The following is a 14,938-nucleotide window of genomic DNA, read 5'->3' as shown; positions in this document are numbered from 1 at the left end:
GGATGACGAAGAAAAACATTCTGATCGAGGGAGGAGATAGAGCAAATGAAAATGAGCAGACGAGCTATTAAGTAATGGCCAGATAGTAAGTGAGGTCGAGTTCCTCCACAGACTGGGAGGAGACAGTTGAGAGGATGGTCCAGACACACACAGAGAGAGAGAGAGAGAGAGAGAGAGAGAGAGAGAGAGAGAGAGAGAGAGAGAGAGAGAGAGAGAGAGAGAGCGAGAGAGAGAGAGAGAGAGAGAGAGAGAGAGAGAGAGAGAGAGAGAGAGAGAGAGAGAGAGAAAATAAAAGGGAGTAAATAGCGTGTCCAGAAAGCGATGGGGAAGGGGCAGCGGGGGGGAGGGAGACAACCCCAGAAAGGGGTGCTCGTCTTCCGCTCAGCTGTGTGTCTTGGCCGGCTGTGAAAAGCCACTCTCTTCCTGTCAGCACAGGAAGCCCACAGGGCGCCATTGTGCCAGCTCGCAGGGAGAGAGACGGAGACAGAGAGAGAGCGACGGGCAGAGGTTTGAATAATTTAGTGGAATTATTGAGTTTCTGAAGATTAGTTGCTATTCAAATCACACAGGGTTTGCCTCGTACCACCTCGCTCTTTATTTCGCCGTGGTATAATTGGGTGGAAAATATCAAGAAGACTGTTTTGTGTTTGCTGGATTGATTCACAATGAAAATCGCCACAAGCTCCCCTCAAGCATTGCAGTTGCTCCTAATCAAGCCGAGGCCTAAAACCTATAGCTCCGGCCCCCCCCCATGCCTATATTTACCAATAAATTTAAATAGGGTGAAATTCTCTGTTCCACAGACAGCCAATTGTCCTCTCTCTGGTCACAATTGGCTCTAATGCCAGTCAGAGATTAGCTTTCTGCAGTGGTGATTGGTTCTCCTCCAGGGACGAGGCTTTTTTTAAGCTCTTCCAGTGAAATGAGAAAATCTTTCTGTTAATTTCACTTGTTTTTGTCAGTAATTGAGCGAGTCACAGAAGAAATTGGCTCAAATGGCAGTGCCCAGCTGTGTGTGTGTGTGTTTGTGTGTGTGTGCTGATAGAAAACCGTGAATCAAGTCTCCTTACTCATTCAAACATTCACATTAATTAGTCCAAACTGCACATCAAAATATTACAGTACAAGACAGCTTATCTTGGGCCTCTTTATTGTTTTTTCCCTGCTTACTATTGTGGCCTTTTTACTCTTTCATTTCTCTCTCTGTTAATAGGTTGCCATACTTCAATTTCAAATTGTTCCAGGCTGCAGGGAGGCTAAAGGGTTAATGATGTAGGTTCGTTTTTTTCAAGCAGTGAAAACAACAGTTCCATTATTCCAGCTTGTCCTGAGAGTGGCTGCTTCTGAGATCAGTTTCACACATTCTGGAGTCTCCGGTTGAGTATTTCCCCTGTAAAGAGTCACGCTGCAGTGACCCCATTCAACTAACTGTCAGTGCACTCACACATACAGCGATGTGTCATCACACATGCATTGGTTTTGTTTGTTTGGACAGAGAATAGGAGACAGACCGAGCAATAGAAAGATATAGTGCAGCATAGTATACTTTCACATCTGTGTATCTGTTGATATGTTTATGCATGTCTAGGGCTGTGTTTACATAACTGCACTCAAAAGGCTATTTATCAGCACCATAGCGCTTCTGTCCTGCTCCATTTTTATCTTGGACGTCTTGTCGTCCATATGCGGGCTATAGTTTGATATATGGTGCAGCAGTGGCATAACATATACATGAAATATATACATGAAATTAGAGTAATTGGTAGGAATGTGTGAGTCTGCAAAATAAATAAGCCACAGTCGCTGCTTCTGGACGCAACTCTCGAAAAAAAGGAAGATGATAAGCAAGGAAGGAGAAAAGGGGTGAGATAGAGGAAGTGAAGCAGCGGATGAATTAAATATGTCTCTCTGCGAAGAACACTCATCAGAAATGGGGCACGGAGATCCAGGGATATCCCTGTGTCTTTTTCAGGCTCTCGCTTGCTCCTTCACTTTGTCCGGCTGCAATGTATTGTACCATAGCACTGGTTGACCTTTTAGCTAACATTGAATTCACTCCTTCAACGATTTTGTCCTTAGATCCTGCAATTTCTTTATCTTGATTATCTCTCTCCTTGCAGATATTAAACAAAGATTTGTTTTGTGTTGGCATCGGTAGTGAAATGTAGTCAATTCAAGTAATTTGGAGCTTTCCGGAATTGTCCCATATCAGCGTTATTGCCCTAATTCATTTTTCCTGCTTCACACATCTTTCCTTTTTCTTCTTTCCCCCCTTTCTTACATCTTCTCCATTCTGGTTTCTCTCCTCGCTCCTCTCAACGTCTCAGCTCCCTGGTTTAATTTTCTCTCCATTATTATTGCTCCCTTTTTTTCCACCCTGTTTTTCCCTCCTTTTTCTCCCTCTTTGTCCTCAACTCTCGTGTTCCCCCTTTTAAGCCATCCTTTTCTTTCATCTAATCGTTCTGTATTCCCACTCGCACCGGCTCATCTTCTCTGACCCATTCCAATTTCTACTTCTACTTTCGCCTTTCATTTTTTGCCCTTTTGTCCATTTACACATCCTATACGCTTCCTCCATTTTCCATTTGCTCCGTTCATTACTCTGCCCATTTTTGACTTCGTCTTTCATCTTGTCTCCTTTCCTCGCCTTTTATGAGCCCCTGCTACTACGATTCCACCCCCCAACAGATGTCAGCATGGATCAGTGATAGGGTAGCCATACTCTAGTCTTACCCATTCAGCCTGATGCATTTATTTTACGGTAATGTTTTGCCATACGAATCACAACCCTGTCTTTTTTACACATGGATGCTAATGTTGGAGCAAGACGCCTCAGGCACACTCCCTTAAACACCAATTCTGACTATAGCTGCTTGCTACCTAAGGCTCAGGGCCCAATGTGTAATACATTAAGTAATGGACAGATAGAGAAACGATGTTGTGGCATAGATTTTCAGTGCCAGGATTTTCCTGTCACTTGGTGTGATGGCTCCGATCATCGTCGGATTTATTCACAACAGAGTGTGCTACCAAGCTGACCTACACAAAGTGTGAGAGTTTCCATCCTGAAACAAAGCATCTTGACGTCTTGATGATTAAACAAATGTGTGTTGTTACGTAGGTAATAATCTTAGAAAACAAAGCTCTTTTTTTAGGCTCATCCTTTTGATCTTCGGCTACATTTATGATACTATCAGATGTTTCTGTCAGCTTGATGCTTCGTGGTCACCATAGTCTTTACAAATATGGAGTACAGCAGTACTGTGAACCAGCTTTGTATCAAATGTTGTGACCTAACTCGTTAATTAGTGGTTATGCATGTAGTAGAAAAAAAGACATTGAATCGCTCATGTTGTTTACCAATTCCTTGTGAAATGGTCATGTGTTAACTGGAGGGGATATCTGTGGCTAAGAGGGTTGAGATGGTCGTCCACTAATCAGATGGTCTGTGGTTTGATCACTAGCTCATGCAGTCGATTTTGAGATGTGTCCTTGGACAACACGCTGAAGCTCAAATAGCTCCTGACGGCAATGAAGGAGAAGCGCAACATATATGTTGTACTGTAAGAGAGTGTTTGTGTATCTGTGTGTGTGTGTGTGTGTGTGTGTGTGTGTGTGTGTGTGTGTGTGAATATTACTGAGTGGAAAGCACTTGAGTGGTCATTAAATCTGGAAGTGTTATATGATTTGATCAATATGCAGGGAAACCAAACTAAGTAGGAAGCTGTGAGCGTTATGATAGATGGTTGTTATGGCTAAAATATTCAAATACATTTTTAATAAAGCCAGTTCAGGTTTGAACTGGTATATTGCATGCTTTTACATCTGCATACTCCATTTGCTTTATTTTTCTTCTACAGAATGATAAATGTGTTACAAAAAAACAGCTTTGCTTGTACTTGCAAGAAATACATATCGTTGATCCTGTAAAATTATGTACAAACAGCGTTAACTTGTTACTGTTAAGTTGGGTCTCTCCTCTGCATCCCTATTAATTCACTACCTCACATATTAAATCCATATAAAATCCACCCTGTGTTACCGTGGCGATGCTCCTCCATGTGTTTGAGTGGTGTTGACAGCCACACATACATGCCCTCCAACATACGATGCTTACACACCGGCCACTCCATGTCACACCCCATTATCATCATGATCATTTATTAAATGTGGCTTCCACCGGAACAAGTGAGTAGAGGAGTGAGGAAGCTCAGGGGAAGGAGGGATTGCTTTCTTAATTAAACGAGAGGAAGAAAAAAAAAAGAGAGGGAGAACGGCGCCACAGGCCGGGCTCCTTTGAAGAAAAAAACATTTATCTCATTCACTGCATTCCCCTGCTCCTTGTTTCTCTCTCTCCGAGCTGGCTTAGTTACTCTATAGCAGGAGAACAACACACGCGCACGCACACACATACACACACACACAGTGCAGTGCTCTGCAGCTCATTTTCTTGATAGAGGTGTAACATGAGTCTTTCCAGGTCACATTAAACCTTTCTAAATTATATAACATTTAACATTCTTGTGCACCTGCCAATTTGGCTACATAGCAGTCTCTCTCTCTCTTTCTCACACACACACACGCACACACACACACACACATACACACACACACACACACACACACACACACACACACACACACACACACACACGTTTCAGGATGCAGTAGTGATGAATTAACTACTAATATCTCCAATGCATGTAATCAAAATCGACCTTCAGCTAAACCTCCTGGAAGTTAATATTTTTGAGAGGTAGTTGGTCACCAAATGGCTGAAACAGAAACTAATGCAGCGACAGACTAGAAAGCTTTGGCTTCATCAAAGGTTGATATATGGTGGTAAAGTAAAAGATCAATAATACTGTTCCACTAACTCTTATTCATTGATCCCAAATTATAGGAACTAAGATCAAGGAATGGACATGATGTTAAATATGAAGTACTTCAAATATTGATTCATACAGTGTTTGCTAAGTAGCATGAGCCTCATGGTAGATGTATATATATAACGTTTTTCTAATCTAAACGACCACTCCAACCATTTTACAGTGCATGCGTCATCACACACATATTCATATCACACACTCATTGGCACAGTGCCAACACTGCCATCAGGGACAATTTGGACATTAGGAACATCAGGACACTTTGCGGACTTGATGAGCTGTGGATCCAACCAACAAATCGGTGCCGGTCTCCACCTCCTGAGCTGAAGCTGCCCCCCAGAATATATATTTGGTTGTTGGAAGGGCCACACTTTAAACGATATGATGAGCTGTTGCATGATTTTTTCCTCACAAGAAAAGCTGCTCTTCTCAAACTGGTTATTACATCTGGTGGAGTGATAGTAAACCGGTCTATAAATAACTCACCTGTTTGGAAATCGTGACCTTTTGCTCAAACGGAACTCCAGAGAGCTTTCAGCGCCACTGGACTAAAACGCAGCCTGTGTCCTCCGTCACACTGCCTGCAGGAAGCAGGTAAAGCGAGCTTCAGTGAACACAACCCGTCTGCCAAACCTAAAATGACAAAATGAAATAGATGACTCATGCTGTCCACTTAATAGTAGAATGTGGCAAGCCCCTGTCCAGGAGAGGTTGGAGTAAAACAATATTAAACTAACTGGACAGGCCATGACACATAGCCCATCTATGTAAATACTGAGGCAGAAATAGGTGACAGAGCAAGATCCCAAGGAAAACAACCCTAAACTCAACAGACTGATTCACTCAGATCTCAAACCATAAGCAGTTGCCCCCGGCTGTCATCTCGCCAATGCTCCTTTCATGTGAGAAACCCATTTCGCAGAACTCAGGGATTGACCAGCCCGACAGCATCATTAGCTGAGTCATTCCTGTCATGAGTGTTTGTGTTTTCGTCAACCCACTCTGGCTACCTGACCTAAAAAAAGCACTTTGTGTTTCATTTACCTGCCACGGTCAAATTTTTATGTCATGTCTCCTGCCTCCTGCCTCCTGCCTCCTGCCCCCTGCCCCCTGCCCCCTGCCCCCTGCCTCCTGCCTCCTGCCTCCTGCCTCCTGCCTCCTGCCTCCTGCCTCCTGCCTCCTGCCTCCTGCCTCCTGCCTCCTGCCTCCTGCCTCCTGCCTCCTGCCTCCTGCCTCCTGCCTCCTGCCTCCTGCCTCCTGCGTGCTCTACCCAGGCGCCACTCCTCACCTAAAGGCTCTGGACATTTCACTGTCGTTGTTAAAACCTCTCACCCAGACAGTCTCCTGCTCCGTTCTTCATTTGTGAAAGCCCGGGAAATATCCAGGATTGTACATGTCTGAAAATGGCCTGAGTAAGGATAAAACAAATTCAAGATTGTTAAAGTCACAAGACATTTGTCATCATGCATACAACTTTAAACACTTAAAGGTTACGGCATGGTTATGCAAAAGAAAAAAAAGACAAGAGGACAGTCTGATTTTAAAAGGTCAGGAAAGACCTGAGAAACTGTGATTTATGAAATTGTAATGGTTGATATATTTGAACTTTGGTGTCAAATTCGTGCAATGTCTCATCACCCATCAGCGCTGAAAATGACACCCATCCGACCCAGTAATGGCACCGATCCGAGCCAGAGGGTGTTCAAATGGTCACTGCTCAGCCTCAGGTAGTGCTGGAAACTACAGTCATCCAGGCACAGCTCCTGGAGGAGCAGGTAAAAAGTCCCGGAGCTGGGTGCTCTTCCGGGTGGGCAGGCATTGGCGCTGACATCTCGTTTCCACAACCAGCACACCGCAGCAGCTACTTCAGCCAGTACTTCTCTTCTCCTCTCTCCCCCGGCTTCCTCCGGTGTTCCCACAAGTTGACAACGCAGCAACTTGATCGTGTGTTGGTGTGACCACACCATAAACATAAACAATAATGCCATCTTTGTTTGGTTCCATTCTTTTTGATTCTTCTTAACTCGTAATATACTTTACTGTGTTTGGAATTTTCTCTTGTCCCTGAACGTTTTATAAAATGAAAATTGTATGAACTATTCAATCCTTATAATAGTTGCCATTATTTATTCATGGGTATAAATACCTTTACACACAGAGAGAAAGAGCTCATTGCACTGCGGATAAAGGTCGTGAAAGGTTAGCGACTTCTCCCACTGCTCACAGCCAGTGCTCAGTCAGAGAAAGCGCAAGGTGGCTGCTGTGAGGTGGAGGAAATGAGGGACTAGAGAGGAGGGAGAGATGGGGGTCGGGCTATTGTAATAAAAAGTATGGGATGGTGGGTGTGAGAAAGATAAGAGGGTGAAAAATGTGAACGTGAGGTTGTATTGGAGAAAAGGGAAAATGGGAGGTTAAATGGGAGAACAAATAGAGAGCAAGAGAAGGGGACCTGAGAAATGGAAGGACAGACATAACTAGAAAGAGAAAAAAATGAAGAGAGAGTAGAGATGGGAGGAGGTTAAGAGAGAGAGCGGATTTTACACAGTAGACCACTGACGGATGGTTGGCATTTAGCTTCCCACTACCTCCGGAAATAACTAATTAAGCATGGGCTGCTGTGCTTGTGTGTGTGTGTGTGTGTGTGTGTGTGTGTGTGTGTGTGTGTGTGTGTGTGTGTGTGTGAGGAGGCAGACGTGTTGGAGCAGGAGGACAGGGCTATGAATTGTGAAGGGAGAATACGTGATTTAATTTGAATCGCAAATGTGTCAAGCTTGTAATTCTATTAAAACATGTTATTTATTTGGGGAAACCACAGTTTTATAATGCAGCTTGTCATGTAGGTGTGCACCTGTATATTTTTGTTCAAATGGAATTCATACCTGTAATATCTGTTTATGTTATAACGTCTATTCCCCTGAAAATGTCAGTATTTGTTTCTCTGTGAAAATGAAAAGGGGCAAAGGGTAAAAGGGAGATGAATTTAGGCCAATTCATAGCCTCCGTGTCTGAAAGTCTGCTACGGTTCTCATGACATAAATTGTTCAGGCCCTTATATGGACGTCCGCTTGTGGAGTAAAACCCTGCCAAATGTGCATTTTCCAGATGCGATACATTTTGTTGTTCAACACTGTCCTGTCCGATCTGGGGCACGCTCTTGGTTTGTTTGCGAAGAAGAGAAGAAAAAGACAAAGAACAAGTAGCCTTGCTTTGAAGAGAGATTGAGTGAGGTACACACATTTGTACAACCCGTCTTTGAAGATACTCAAATGGAGGCAAACTGTTGGACAGAAATCGCAGCTACCCTTGGTGCCAACCAATAAGTTGCAACTGTTTGACCTATAATATCTTATTAATCAGAACACTTGTTATCTTATATTGAAAAAACATGATTAAGTAAGTATTTCATGACAAGAGTTGGCAATTTAATCGAGTGGTACCCCCTGCTGGCCATCTGTGGTACTCAGCGCCTCAGGCTACGTCCACTCTTTATATACAGTCAGCGTTGACAACAGAAGCCGAAGTAATGGTGGTTTGGCGGTTTAACAAACATCCTTTACTGCTACCTACTGGAATGGAGTGTGGGATCAGGTATGTATGGATGGAACACCAGAGTGATTCGGACCTTCATTTGAGTATGAATTGATTTGTGGGCATGTACTGGATGTGCGACTGGAGTGAGTATGCAACTCTGAGTGAACACAGATTGTGGAAAGCCTGGTCAACCCTTTCGGCTCACACAGTGAAAACAAAGTAGATTTGGTTATTCATTGATACATAAAGTGCTTTATGTGTGTGAATGATGCTGCCAGTGTACAGCGCTCATCCCAAACATTGGATGATTTCAAACTAGACACACACAGAAGTGGGTTTAACATTTGCCAAATGCTACTAGCTCCTGACACGTAAGCTTAAGTTTTGATTACTTTTTCAATCTATTCCACCTTTTATATTGTCAAGCTATCCCTCTTCTGGAATAAATTTCCATGTGTTTCTTTGCTTCTTTGCATTCAACCCACATATTTTCTCTAATGCCACGGAGTCTGAGAGCTGTGTTGGATTGCTTTCGTGGAAGTATTCCAACTCAGGTACAGCGAGCCAGATGTATATAACAATCCTTGCAAGTCACAAGATTATTTTGGAAGGGTATTCTAACATTTCCACCTCTTTTCCCTCTGACAACCAAGCCAGACTCCGGCATTTCTTCTCATCTGACAGTAGCTCCAAGGATCAAGGTCTGTAGTTCAAACAAGTGTGGGAATTTTGCACTTTTGAATATTATTATTTTTTTTATATCAATGCTGTGCATTACAATGAGATAGTGTGAGTGAGCCACAGCGGTACACAGCTATAAAATGCAGCAACCAAGCAAAATACCAAGTTAGAGATTTTTGTTTATTGGCATTGGTATGCATTGATTCATAATGAAACTGTCGAGAATAAATCAAAATATGATGGGCTGCAACCGTCTAGATAATTAATGTGAAACACTGCAGTTAGAGTATAGCTTTCAGCATATAGTGAAGTTTCTTAAGATCACACTTTGTGCCGTCTGCACTGCATTACTGTATGTTAGTTTTATTCTAAATCACTTGCATCTGTTCTTCTTCCTTCCCTTCATTTGATCCACATCCATATTCCAGTCATTAAATAAAAAAAGCAAAGAACTTATTAACACACCAGATTGTATATTAAGAAGAGACCCATTGTTTTCTCAACATATACATGAACTAAAGTGGTTGCTGTGTAAAAAAAGGCTTTCTGAGGCTCTGTGTCATAGACAGGAACAGCCCCTTGGCTAGATTAATACAGAACAGCTTATTATTGCCAGTATTTGCATTGTAAGTTATGTTTGTCAAGTTTGTAGAGTTTAACCACAAGCTTTCCTATAACATGTATTTCTCCTCATCCATCTGGCATGTTCTCCTGTTTATCCTGTTGATTACGTAGAGGTTTGCCAGTGAGTCGTCCCCAGACAAACATGGTTAACGGATCCGACAGTGTTTTTTAATATTCTGGCAGTAGTTGAACAGACTATCACCTTTTTCAATCCACTGGAATAATGATGATGCAATTGAGTTCCACCAGAAATATTGTGAACAGGTTGACCTTCAATCTCACTCAAAAAAGGCAGATTGAATATATAATAAACAACTAGTACAATTTATGTTTTTGTTGATTTATGTACTAACCCTAACATTATCCAAAATGCTCTCGACAATGTTCAAACCCAGAGAAATCGTATTCAAAGTAACAGGAAGTTTCATTTTAGTCGTTCTATCAATGCGTCACATCCTCTTTACCTGTGGCTTTGCCTGTCTCTGTTAACACCTTGGGGGAAAATTACTCAAGATGAAGGAATAACATACTGCTTTCCAGTCAGCCGGTTGGCTGTTTTAGCTTCTGTATGGCCATTCGTAATGAATAACTATTATTCATTTCCATTTGCTGTGAGCTCTCTTGTCAAACTTCTCCAGTAAAGCGCAAACGATTATGATCTTGCGCTGCTTCATGAAATCATCCAACTATGTCTTTTATTATTGTTTTGAATGAGAAACAATTATTTATAACAACAACTCTGAGGCTGTTTTTAAAATAACAGAATGAAAATGAGAGAAAAGTATCTAAATGTCTGTTTCCATAAATGACTTTTCATAAACACAATGTAGATGCTGAACATTATTGTTGATGCATTTTGCACAGTTTATATTCACTTTAAAATGATTTATGTGTTTGAAAACACACCTTGCAGAACATTGCCTCCCAAGAGAGTGAAGAAAGTCATCCAATCGTCCAGATTTAAGTATGGCAGTGAGTCTGAAAACTGCTTTATTTCATGAAACCTAGAGTTGCTGCTTTCCTCAGCTCCTGCACAGTATTATCCTGAAAGTTCATTGCACCAAGATGTGGAGCCGAGTGGCCACGGACAAACATCTTCCAGCTCCTCTGTGCTGTCGATACTTTACATTTAGATGCTGTGCAGGTAAACCACAAACCAATATCAGCTCTGAGTTCTTTTGGATCTTTCAGTGATGTAAAGGCCATTATCTTCACACAATGTGTCCTTCTAGACGTCCACTTATAGCTGAAATTAGACACTGGAACAGAAAATTGAGGAAAGAGAGATGGACATGGAGATAATTGAAGATATTGAAATGAAGAGATGAATTTTACACAGAAAATAACACTTTTATACCAAATGGCAAAGTGACAAAGTGCTCTTGAGACAGAGAGAAAAAAACTGTCAGATACAAAGAAAAGAGGAGACAGGCTTTGCTACTAAACCCCACCCATAGAGACAAAGTGCTACTCTAGTAGCTTGAGCTACTGGCAAACACTTCTCTATCACACACACACACACACACACACACACACACACACACACACACACACACACACACACACACACACACACACACACACACACACGCTGTAATCCTAAAAAAAGGGCTGCAGCACCTCAAATACATTCATGCAAACACACAATTTAGTTTTCTTGGAGATTAGACACACAATTTTTACCTTTAGTATACTATATATACTGTGTGTGTGCGTATCTCACTCTCTCAACAATTATATAATTTTCTAAATGGTGGCAAACTGATGTGGCACAAATTGTTGTGTAACATTTTCTCTGGCTTATATTTGATACATTTTCACAAAATAAATCATAATTTATTTACGCTGTAACAATGTCATGAACAAATCGTTGCCGTGCAAGACTTGGCACACACAAACACACACACTTACATGCTCTGTGTGTCTCACTCACACAAACAAACAAACACACACACTGTACATGTGGAGATATGTGTGTAGAGCATGCATCATTTTCTGCTGAAAACAAAGCAAGTGTTTCATTATTCATGTTGATTAAGGAAACAGCTCTGTTTCTGTGTTCCACTAACAAGCCAAAACAAGAGGACAGGAAGAGAGGGAAAACGGCATTTGTCTTCATTCCCATCAGCGCGTTCGTAGACACCAGCACACACACGCACTGTGCTGTTCGACACGCACACAGCCACACTTAGCTAACTGCTTTCTATCCATGAATGACAAACTGTGGCTCATATTCAACATCGTTGCACCGAATTGCTTTGACTGTTCTTTTATCTTCATTATACAGTTCTTTTTTACAAAACTGACTCATCAGAACGGAAGACACCGCACAAGTGGTCTCCACTGAGGCAGTTATGCGATTTTTAGAACCAAGTGGCTGCAACAGTGATGAATTAGATGTGTCACATTCAATTGGGGAAAAAGGGCTACTGATACAAATACAAATATGCCATTTGTTTTGTATTTCATAACAACTTGATGGAATAACTTTGTATTGGTGTGTTTTCACTTCGATATGAAATGTTTTTTTCATCTTGTTAGTGTCTAACAACCCACTTTAAATAAATATTGTTTCACATTAAATCATGTTGTGGAACAATAATGCAGAAATCCTACTTCTTGTTGTTTGTTTGTATGCGTCAATCTAAAAGTAAGTGCATTATCATTATTCCAAATACAAAAACTTTATAAAAATGCCACTAATGAATACACCTAATAACTGAAGATCATGGGAGTTCATGCTTGACTGTCAAAGTACAATTCATTCATTTCCTTGACGCAAAGAGAGAAAAATAACCTTGAGATATCTGTGCGACTGCAACATCACTGGCACGAAGAGAAGGTACAGCTTCCTGCCGTCTTGCAGGCTGTTTTTGAATGGTTCCTAAATTGTGTTTCCCATGGTGAACTTGACCGCGCATACTAATGAGAGACAAGACGCCAGCAGAAAGGAAGGGGTTTTGGGTTCTTAACTGCAGTCAGGATATTCCTGAAACATTGATCTAAGAAAAAGCCATTTGGCTCTCGCACACTGCTGTACTGATGGATATACATTCTGCATACTAACAGATCCCTATATATATATATATATATATATATATATATATATATATACAGCTCTGCACGCACACAGATGATGTTTGTTAGGTTGAAAAAAAGACATTGGGACCACTTCCCTTCTTTTGAATATTCATGAGCACCTGCTTTCCACAAAACACTCATGAGATCAGCATCACAGCATTACCACAGGCATGTAACTCAGTTAGACTTCATAAGTTCATCTGTTTGTGTGTTGGCACACATTTTTCAAAGTTTTGTTCAAGTAGAGACGATCATTTGAACCTGAAGTGATGTAACACCTGCCTGAAGAAAAGTGTTTTGGAGAGACTTTTTTCTCATAGTTATAATATCCATATCCAGAGCCGTTTATTAGACCAGCACTGTTTAAGCTACTTAAATATCCAACTAGAGTGGAAGGAAAAAGTTGTGTTGACAAACTGCTAATTTATCTTGGGCATTGCCTTCGGTAGGTGCATTTTTATTCAAACTCAATTACACCACCAGTAAAGTGAAGGAGACAAGTCAAGGTTAACACTTTGTCTTCAGACCTGTTCAGGGTGTGCCCCACCTGTTGTCCAATGGGATGGAATTCCAACTGCAGGCTATGCCTCATTATGTAATAAAAGACTTCAATACTGAATTATAATTTAAAAAATCTTCTTTATTAAAGAAAACATCATCATACAAGTGCTGATACATTGTTTGCCAACATTGCAAACAACATGGCTGCCAAGTGAGCAATCCCCTCATGTGGTTTTAGTTTTTAGTGACATTATCGCTTTCGATGTTTACACTCCTGGTCATACTCACCAAGTTGTGGATGTTTTGCCCCAACAGTTATGAATTTCCAAATGCAGTTTATCTGTGTTCAGCAGCAGCAGCTCTGCCAGTTCCAGTTATCAGACCTCAGCTGCCATTTGGCCCATTTTAAGCTGCCGTTTGCTTACAAGGCATGTTTTCAGAAATCCCAAATTATTGGAAACATCACTTGAAGTGGCCATTACACATATTCTTTTTTTGCGTTCATTTAGAAAAGGCCTGTGTGTTAACCTTTGCCTACAATGAAGATACCGTGTGATGCGTTTGAGATTAGGGCTTTCATTCAATATACAGAGGTGCACAACACAGGCATGCACTGACACTGGTGCTAACAAGTGACCAGCAGCCATGTGGTGAGGACATATCATGTGATCTGCGCACACAGAGAACACAGGTCATATCCAGCTGACACAAAAGCCTTGATGTAGACCCTCTCCTCCCCCCTTCCAATCCAATAATTTCTGTATGGCCAATTCTCTGCAGGCGGATTCTCATCACAGAAAAATGTCCCCTCTGTCTTGCTGTCACAACAAACACACAAGCACACACAGACACACACACAAACACAAACACACATAGCTGTATACCATGATTGGGGTTAAGCCTCGGGTTATTATTAAGGAGAGTTGTTTGTGTGTGTGTGTGTGTGTGTGTGTGTATTTGTTGGTGTACGTGTGTGTGTGTGTGTTTGTATTTGTTGGTGTACGTATGTTTTCTGTTGTTATTTTTTGAAGTTGGTTTATATGTGTGTGTCTGTGTGTTCTATGAAAGTAAGAAGAAGGAGATTTTGATTTAAAATCAGGCCTTTTATTTTAATGGCTGCAGAGAAGGTCAGGCTAAATTACAGGAAGCTGGAACCGTGTGGATTGAAAAGGGGATTTAAGAGTTCAATTTAACATTAAAGGAGGAATGGAGGGGGAAAAAAGCCTCAACCCATTAAATAGCCTCCATCCAGTGTGACCTCTGTGATATATTCATTAATTCTAATTCATACATTGGAGCTGTACATCTAATTAGTCACGCATCATAGCAATCTTTAAATTATCAGAGGACTGTCATAAAATGAACGACACCTTCCTGGTTGAATAACAGCTCATGATTCAATTTCCATTTGAAATTAGATTCTTGCGTAAGTATAATTTTAATGATCAGATACGGATTTCAGAATAAACAATCTTTCAATAATCCTCACATGTTGAATCTACTGGTTCTCCTCGTGCCTGCGTGGTTCTCCAGCTTCCTCCCCAGGTCCAAAGACAAGCAGATGGGATAGAGGCTGATTGGGGACTAAGGCAGGGCTCTCCAATCTTTTTTACTCTGGGAGACACTTTGAC

This window comes from Limanda limanda, chromosome 6 (assembly GCF_963576545.1).
Source record: "Limanda limanda chromosome 6, fLimLim1.1, whole genome shotgun sequence".
NCBI classification, from domain to species: Eukaryota; Metazoa; Chordata; class Actinopteri; order Pleuronectiformes; family Pleuronectidae; genus Limanda; species Limanda limanda.
Note: the sequence above shows the minus strand (reverse complement) of the source record.